Source organism: Pelmatolapia mariae, unplaced genomic scaffold (genome assembly GCF_036321145.2).
Source record: "Pelmatolapia mariae isolate MD_Pm_ZW unplaced genomic scaffold, Pm_UMD_F_2 NODE_ptg000376l+_length_39134_cov_1, whole genome shotgun sequence".
Classification (NCBI taxonomy): domain Eukaryota; kingdom Metazoa; phylum Chordata; class Actinopteri; order Cichliformes; family Cichlidae; genus Pelmatolapia; species Pelmatolapia mariae.
The window spans coordinates 2,928-13,242 of NW_027052064.1; positions in this window are offsets into that span (position 1 = coordinate 2,928).

Here is a 10,315-nt window from a genome sequence, read left to right on the forward strand (position 1 = left end):
AATTATGGCAATAATAGTGATTTAATGATTGGAGAAAACCTGCACATGATACTTGTCTTTTATGCTGAATACTTTATTCCTCTTATGATCTACAGTTGGTTGCAAGTGTGAAGTTTGATTTAACTTACAGATTTGTCTTCCAGGATACAGGCTCCAGGTGGAGCTGGGAGTTAAACAAACTTAACATTTAACCACTGGCTAATATTTTCTTATGAAATGGTTACAGGCTGGGAGTAGAGTTAGTCCAAGGGAGAAGCCCTGGGAATTTTTTGAGAGAATGTGTAACTTTCTTGTGCATCTCTAATTGTGTGCGGTTGATGCATGACAAGGTCCATGTGCCAAAAGAGGGTTTTCTGGGGAGATTCATTTTTCAGTTGCAGGTGGCGAGATGGAGTTATGGTTCTGTAAGCGGTACAAACACCAGGAGGATGCGGTGCCAGAGGCGAATTGGGTCGGACGGAAAGGGCTCAAGAAGAAAAGGTCGGGCCCAAGCTGGACCAGAGAATTCGAGGTGGTGGAGAGGATCTCACACCCAGTCCAGCTGAAAAGAACAGCAAGACCTGGCACCACGGGAACCAGTGTGCTGTAGCTGAAGAACCTAGGAGGTCGGAAAGGCTTTTGGCAAAAAAGGGGGACTCGGTTGAGACCGCCTACATGGATCCCAGCCCAGGGACAGAATAAATCCCTGATCCATGCAACGACTGAAGGGTAGTCTACCCCGGAAGTCGAAGAAAGAAGATGAGCAGAAAATCACCCGACTCAGAAGATAGAAGGACAGACATCAAATCACTCCAGCGACTCTGATATCACAGGTCACGGTGGAGCAAATCAAAGGCCGACACCATGATGCCACTTTTGGGAAATGGGGAGTCACAGTGTGAAAACATTATGGTGAAAGATTTAGTTTAGTTTTATCTGCCTTGGGGCAGATAAAAAGGGGGAATTGAAGATATGCGTAGCCTATTTTAGAGTTTAGAAATGTGTTAGATAGGATGTAGAATTATTGTAGAGACACTGACACTGCCCTGGATGTAATAAAGGCCTGAGTGTGTCATAAATTTAGGAGTAGATTTCTAGGAGACCCTCCCCCAGTTTGAACTGTGAAAGTGAGACAAAGAGAGGTTAATGTTGAATGGAAATTCCCCAGGGGATACCTGGGTGGGGGTCTCAGTGTTTGCAGTTTGTTAACTCTGTTTTGTATGTGGTCTAAAGGAATTTGGTGTAGCTTGGGTGAGGGGATTACTTTTATGACCGGCAGGAAGTCACACACAGACACACACACAGTACTTTAATTGTTACGCACCCACACCCACATGCACACTCACTAACGTGCACACACATACACACAGGTACGCGCATACAGTCACTCACGTGCACTCACATAGACACACGGGTACGCGCACACACAGGCGCTCACGTGCTCGTGCATACACACAGACACACAGAGTTTGCAGCACACCATGGGGGTTTTATGATGGGTCACTTCTATAAAGCTGACTGTAACTAACAAAGCAGTGAAGATCTGCAGAGGGACACCGGCCTGGCAAGTCTTCCCTTCTAGAAGATGCATGCTTAAATAAAGATGAATAAAGGTTTTGTGAAATAACTACTGAGTTCCGGTGCCGTCTCTAGATGCCTGAGGAGAACACATAAACACATGTGTCGTACAATTTTCTCTTTCTCAAACTTCAAGTTCAGTAAAAGTAGAGATAAATATTCAATACTTTCTCCATTTGATTTGAACAAGTTTGATACCGTACAATTAATCACGTTAAAAGCACGTGTTTCTGGGGAATTCACCTGTTAGGACACGCCCGCTGAGTAATGCGTTTACTCGTGTATTTATAGCTCGTGTTCAGACTTAAATTCAGCTGGTTTCAAGATGCTTTAATTACTTTCTGCATTACTGTCATATTGAAATGGGCGCAGGAGAGTTCAGTTACAGGATTTCTATCTCAACTCTAATATTCGTCTTTCCGCTCCTTTTCGTCTTCAGGCTTGCTCAAGGTAAGCTTTAAAGTACATGTAAGGTATCCTTGCTTTGCAGCAAATATTATTACTATTCAATTTTGTAAAACATATCCTCAAACTTATCTGTAAGAAAACGGAAGTGTTTTCTTATGTGGCGCTCTTCATAGAGACCTGTCAGACTTATGTGGCTGTATTGTTATCGTAGCCAATTAAGTAAACATGACTGAGACAATCCCTTTAATTTTTATGGAGATAAATAAGTAAACATGTCAGCATCTTTGATACTAATGACGTTAGATGCTGTGATGCCTGTGTGTAACGTTTCAGTTTACTTCTATTGATATTTGGTGGCAGTAGGCTGCTTGGATTTGATTGGTTGAAACTTACCCTCGTAATACAAATCACTGAAAAATATTTTGCTGAATTGAACTGATATAAAGCATTGTCCACAAATCTCTGTTGATTTTTTTTTCATTAAAAATATTTGGTTGGTTTACTTTTTTTCTTTTGAATAACCAATAAATTATTCATCGATCATAATCACTCCCTTAAGAAATGAAAATTGATGAATGAAAAGTGTATTGGAAAAAAATTTCTATTGAACAGCGTTTAAAATCTCCCTTTTTGTCCCTCAGGTCAGTCACACGTGGTTGGATCCCTTCAGCCTGTTGTAGCAGCTCCAGGTGATGATGTCATCCTGCCCTGTCAAGTGGAACCAGCATTTAATGTGGCAGGGCTGACGGTGGAGTGGTCAAAGCCGGACCTCCGTCCTGACCCCAACGACCGTCTGAGTCGAGTGGAATATGTTTCATCTTTACAGAGACGCCCACGAGGTCCCCGACATGAAGCTGCCATCGTACATCGGGAGGACGGCGTTGTTCACAGACAGCCTGAGAGATGGAAACATCTCACTAAGAATCACTAATGTGACACAAGAAGATGAAGGAAGATACAGATGTTTCATCCCAAAGTTAAAGAGTCAAACAAGGTTTTCAATTGTTCGTCTGATTGTTGGTGAGTCAGACTGATAAAATCATTTTTTTCTCAGTTTATTTTTTCTCAAAAGTATTATAAACCTATAAGACCTATGACTTTAGTTATATCAGCTAATTTATAGATGATAAATACATATTTTTAGATAATTTAATTTCTTTTGTTCTTTCAGACCCATGTTTAACTGAAACTGGGACAACAGAGACACCACTGGATCCTGAAAATTTCCATGTTCCTGATTTAAATGAAGAGATAGATAATAAAGGTGAGAACATGAGACCATCATACACCCAACACAGACAATGAAAAAGTCTTAAAATCAGCACATTTTTTGCTCTTGGGTCATGTGAAACCTACCATAAATGATGCATGTGCCTGACACACTGAACCATTCATATTAATCCAACTTAGCTGAATACGTGTGTGGACTACGACATGAGTACATGTATTATGAATGTAAGGCAGTGGTCGCGGGTGTTCTGCAAGATAATGAGCTGAACTCTATGCATGCCATGTAAAGACATCACAGAAACCAACTTATCATCTACCAAAAATTACACTTCACATAATTTCCTTAGGGATGAATAAAGTATTCTGATTCTGACTCCGATGAATAGACATAAATATTCTATCAATAAAATATTGAAACATAAAAATGTGTAAATTCATGAGTTTGACATTTACAGTTGGTCTCATCTCTGTTTGGTTTTTCCTGGCAGGTGGTTCGTCCGAGCGGTGCCGACTGATTCCAATTGTGGTTCTCTGTGTGTTTATTCTTCTGTGCTTCACAGTCGGAGGATGTTTGATCACAGTGTCACAAAAAGCAGAAGTATGTTAAAGTCTTAAATCTTTGTTTTTATGTGTTTACTTCATGTTTGAAAGATTTGAAACAGGAAAAACTCTGTGCACAAAAGTAATTAAAAAAATCTTTCTCCAGCTCAAGAAACTTCCACTCTAATTGCTTTGTGCAAGGGTGCATTGGAAATGTTAACAGAGAAGAGTGCTGCCTACGTACCTGCGGATGTTTCATATGTGTTTGAAGATTTGAAGCATTAACTCTTCCAGCCTCTTCTGGACACAGTTGATGTGTCCCATAATCTATTTGGACCCAAATGAACTTTAACTCCTGTAAAAAATGACCGTGCCTTCAGTGACTGGTCAGGTGATGTCAAGCAGGTTTTCTTATAATGACACATTGTTTATGGGACAATTTTCTGTTTCAGTTTTAGGATTTCAGTATTTGGATGTCACTTTAGAGGTCAGTTTCCTTTATCAGGAAGAACTTTTCCATCCTCTGAACTTTAAAGTGCTTTTCAGTCACTTAACACTGACAATTAACGGGCTTTTGAGCCACGCAGCTATATTTATGGAGAAAAGAGCCAATATCATCAAAGTTAAATATTAATTGTTCTGTTTATTTGAGCTTCATCATATTTAAATTCTTAAAAAGTTGGTCTTTTTTTAAAGATTGTTCTGATTTTTGAAGTTTGAAACTCTTGTCACTCCTGCACTTTCAAATGAATTTATGTGATATTTGAAACAGTGTTTATTCGGTTTCATGCAACAAAAAATAGCCACATAAAGTGCATTTCCAAGTGATTGCAGTGTGTTTGCGTCATATATTCAGTGATTAAAATCTGTTCTGGAGTTCAGCTGTTACATCACATGATAGGCATCTTATGTTGTGTTAGCATCGGGGTATCATGGATGAGTAATGTGGGTGAGAATGTGAAGTCAGCACATTGGTCATAGCAGTGCTATGTATAGCTTATGACATCAGTGTTTATCTAAAAGTGCAACAGAGGCTGCTTTATGCTTTCTTTTATGATGGTACTGAATTATAAAGATATCACAGAAACTAATTTATCATCTACAAAGAATTATACCTTACATCATAATCTGTAGTAGATTTCTTTTCATTGAAACTGTAAGCGTATCTGTTGGGTGAAATTTCACATCCACCATTCTTCATCATATCCCCTTATTGTTTTCATTTCCTTTCTGTGATTCTGTAAACTTTATGTTTGCAGCCAATCCAGACATAAAAACTAACTGCTTCATCAGGTTCTAATGCTTTCTAATTTGGGCCAAAACTGAATAATTTATATGTGTATATGGAGTTTAGGTGGATCTATTTCTCTAAACATGGGCCGGGGTGTTATTAAAAGGGTATATATCATGTTTGATTTTATGCATTTACTTCACGGTTGAAAGATGTAAAACAGAAAAAACTGTGCATAAAAGTATTATTATAAAAAAAAAACAGCCCTAATGTCTTGAAGACGTTAGAGATGTGTCTCAAAACTGGATGGTAGGTGGCAGACAGTTGGTGTCTATGTTCAAGGATGGCCATTCACAGTAGACATAGATGGCCTCTTTCATTCCTCTTTCAAACCATCTGTCTTCCCTGATCTTCTTTTCTGTGCATCTTTGATGATTTGATGAAAGCACAATTAGGATTCCCACATGTTTTAGGAGTTTTCTTTACATGTGTGTGTTCCTTTTCTTTCTCATCTGGCTTAGAGGCAACGTTTTCTGCTCTGGACCGTAGGGTCCTGGTTACTCCAAGTTTGTGTTCCAGAGGGTGGTGAGAGTCAAAGAGGAGGTACTGCTCTGTGTGTGTGGAGGCTTCTGGTAAACTTCAATTTTGAGGCTTCTGTTCTGCTCAATGTGCAAAGCACATTCCAGAAACAACAAACTGTTATCCTTTGTATCTTCCCTGGGGGACTTTATATTTCTATCCACCAAGTTGATGTGAACAGAAAAGACTTCTACTTCTTAGGTTTTGATTGTGACCCAAGTGGCATCCACATACCTGTAACAGCAGCTTGGTGCTGTCCCTTTGAAAAAGCCTTTACTTTCCACTTCCTCCAAGTAAAGGTTGGCTACAATAGGTAACATGGGGGAGCCCGTGGGAAAATCATGGCCTCATTGTATTTACAATTAATGGTGGTAACACAGAGGTCTATCAGTGTGCCTATCTGACTGGGGGTAAAGCCGGTTCTTTTTTCTAGGGAGCTGTCTTGCTGTAGTCATTGCTGCTTGAAATCAGGCCAGTACAGAATAATATGGAGTTCAGATGATAACTTAAAAGACTTACTCCAAATATAGGCTCAGGGGGGTTATTAAAAGGTTATATTGGAATAAATAATGCATTTAATTGGGACAAAGTCTCAGCAGCTCTCCTTTTTTTCTTCTTTTCAAATTCGACAATATTGCAGAAAAAATCCTCTTATGATCCCACAAACTGAGTTTGTTCAAGCAGATCCCAAAGTCAAACTCAGCTTTTCAGGACAGAGCCATGGAGCATCCACAACTACTTAAGACCGATGCCTGGGCATACCACTAAGCACCCCCAACAAACAAGAGAGAAGCTAATCTGGGATCACACAATTTTGTTTTCATTTAAACTACTTATTACTTACTTTTTAGTAGAAATTTTTAGCTATATAACAATTTTAGCTATATAATTTTCTTGTCACAACAAGTCCTGGGTTACACATATGCTCTGCATGATTCAGCTGGTTTGTGTTTATGGCAAGTTGCAGAGTGCCCTATAGTGGACCAGTGATGCAAGATCAAAACTTCTATATTAAGATTGTTCCTCCTGTCTCTTCTTTTCTTCTTTATTATATTTTTTGTTTATTTAGCATTATTATTGTTGATTCCAGTGTAGATTCTGATCACAGCCAGGCTCTAGTTATTAATACTAAATGGTTTCTTGCCACCAAAAAACTCTGAGTATCATATTTACCCCATAAATCCAGCAATGATTAATTATTACATTTACTATATTTCACGAAACCTATTCTTTTTCAGGTGAGAAGGACAAAGTGAAAGTGAAACTAAAACTCCATTTTTCAACTTTTATCCATACTTCAGGAAGGAAAAGGCTGAAGGAGGCATGAAGGATGTTACTCAGAATTGTGGGCAATGACTCAGACTTATTGCTTTCAGGAGATGAGGTAGAAGAGGCCCAGACATGACAGCTTTAAGGCACCTGAGCAGGAAGAAAGTGATCGCACCCAACATCCACACTGGACGTGTAAGACAGAGCGCTGAATTTTTTGGCATTGCAGTGTGTAGGAAGGGAAATAAAAACACTTAGACACACACAAGTAGAATACATAATCAAAAAAAAGTTTGATTTCTATTCAAATCACTTTTATTTATATTGCACCAAATCACAACAACAGTGGCTTCAATGCGCTTAAACTATAGGCACTTCCTATTTACCTATTCCTTTGATTTATATAAATAATATTTTCTAAAACTAATTAAATTTTATAAGTTCAGTTTGGACCCTAATGAAACAGTTTTTTAACATGAAACCTAAAGCCTTGGAGCATCCACAACTGCTTAAGACCTACGTATGGGCATACCTCTACCCACCCCCAACAAACAAGAGAGCTCTGCATGATTCAGCTGGTTTGTGTATATGGCAAGTTGCAGAGTGCCCTCTAGTGGACCAGCGATGCAACATCAACACTTATATTTCAAGAGCGTTCCTCCTGTCTCTTCTTTACTCCTTTATTACATTTTTCATTTATTCACCATAATAATTGTTGATTCCAGTGTAGATTTTGCAGCAGCCAGGCTCTAGTTATTAATACTAAATAGTTTATTGCCACCAAACAACTTTGTGTCATATTTACCCCATAAACCCAGTAATTAACATTCACGTCATTTCACATCACATCACTATTTAAAGGTAAAGTAAGCATTTGTTATAGGTTATTTATTTTATTTTTATAAATTATACTCATAGGGGTAAACATACGAAATGTTTAATTGACACATCTGGGTTTTTTGTTTGTTTGTTTTGTTTTGTTTTTTAAATTTCTTGATTTATTACTATTGCTAATATTTTTCAAATATAGTCTGTAAAAAAATATAGTTTTTTTTTTTTTTTTTTAAATATAAACAGAGGCAGAAACATGCCAACCAATCGGCCGCAGCCATTATGGGAACAGTCTAAATTTAATGTTTCTGATCTCTCCTGGCTGATTAATACATGTTTGTCCTACAGAGGACACCATAGCTTCAATTATGCTCTTAAGTTGGGAGGGGTAATAAAACAGAAGTCAGTTCAGTACAATCAACTGCCATCCAGCAGTGAGTTTACACACTAACTTAAATCAGCATTGTCAAATATCTAAATGAACTCGAGTGAATCAAAAATGAACCAAAACTTATTGGGTTAAGGAGAAAAATGAAGACTAATACCATGAGACTGAAACCATAACTATAAAAAATGATCATAGTAACATAGTAATCACAAAGTAAGCTTCTGTGGTAAACAAACTTGGAATGGTCTTTTTTTTTTTTTTGTACAACTATTCAAATCATTTATTTTAAAGCATTTAAATTAGTCTCCTGTGAATTCGTATGAAATACAGAGGCGTGCTTCCTCTGATATTCTGAAGTAAAACATCACAGGCTAATCAGTTTGTTGCTACATCTATTTATAAAATGCAAAAACAAATGCTCACACACAGACACATAATTGACTTTTCACACATTTGGCTCAATAATGGTGTACAGAGTTGGTGAGATCAGTGTCAGAGCGGCTTTGTGGAAAACCTATTTGTGGAGGATGTATGTCACAGTTTCATCTTTGATACCACAAATTTCAGATGTTTACTGTCTTTACCAAAAAATGTATCACAATGAAGTGAAGTTATGGAATATTTAACCCTCTCGAGGCAGGCGTTGCCGATTTGCAACAGTTAAAAACTAACAACCTGATTACCTCACATACATATTTTATGAGGTTTTTTTACTCAGAAGTACCACTGCAGGACTTGGTTGTGCATTAGCAACAAAAACTTAATTTGAGCCTGAGAGGGTTAATCTGTCTTAAACTCTGAATTTAAATAGCCCTGTGATTTTAGGTGAAAACTTCAATCCTGCATGAAGATCATTTGACACACTGTGGGAAGGTGATTTGTACAACACTTAAAGGAGAATGTCAATGTCTTTTTTTTTCAGATACTTATGTGATATCCTTTCATTTCTGGAGTTTACACACACAGACAGTACTAGAACAAAAAAATAAAATAAAAATTTGGCATCCATTCAGATGATGATGTAAACTCATAGATTGACTTAAAGACTCATGGAACAGCTCTGCTGAGTTTTCTCTTCTGTGACTCCAAATATTATCATCATGTCTAAATTACAATCTAATATATACAATGTATTATTCTGTAAGAGGGGAGCAGGAGAGCTGAAATAAAGTAAATGTTCATCACTCTATGGAGGATGTGCAGTTATATTTTAGCTGATGCTATTTTAAAATATGTATAAATATAAATAGTGTGTTAGTAAACCAACTATCTTGTTCTTTGGCCAAATGAAGAAGTTAAGTGAGGTTAAACATCCCCTTTGTCTAATGTTACACAAATGTGCTAAATTTATCCTCCATTTCCTGTAATTGCTGGTTTGTGGTTGCTACATTTGGATGGGCTTGTAGAAAAAAATAAGTGAGCAGTTAAGCAGAAGCTGTAGATGTTGCAAAGGAATTTCCTGTTGTATTCTACAGTAGTCCATCTATTGCAGGGATGGCAGGTATGAGCAGGATGTCGGTGCACCGTAGGGAAAGACAAACATACAGCGACACACTCAGACATCCACACCTATAAACTTCACACAGAAATGTCCCAGCTGACCAAGAGGTTTGAACAAAGGAACTTCTTGACATGAAGTGACAGTACCAACAACTGCACCACAGTGGTAACATTTTCCTGGACTTTTAACTAATGATTAGCTGGCTGTTGGCATCCTATATTTATAACACCTACACTCCACAAACATTAAGGCAAAGTAAGTAAGCAGGCTTATTTGTGTTATGCAAAGTGAGACGTGCATGTTGCCCTCTCTTGTTCAGATGAAGTCTAATTAATAATTCTGCCAGCATGCGAGTATTGATATTTCAAAGCAGCACATTTTCTCTGACTGTTCAGGATCTGCCTCCTTCAAGCTTGCTTTGTGTTGTGGTGATGCCTCCGATTAAATTCTTTAGCAACATTTCCATTGCAAATGAGACACAGAGATAAGGTTTCTGAGTGTTAGCACAATGAACACATAACAGTCCATTCTTTATTAAAGTTGTGGTTCTCAGCATCAGAAAGCTTTTGTACTCCCAGTGTTCTGCACAAACTACCACACTGCATGTGACAGCGATGAACAGCCGGCCCGAATTATACACACACAGTATAAGAGGACATATGGCTGTTTAAATCTACCAAGTTTATGTAATCGTCTAAAGTGAAAATAATGTAGAACGCAATCAAAACAACGCTGAAAAAATGTACAATTTACAGCTTGCTTGTTGAAGGAACGCGTTTCA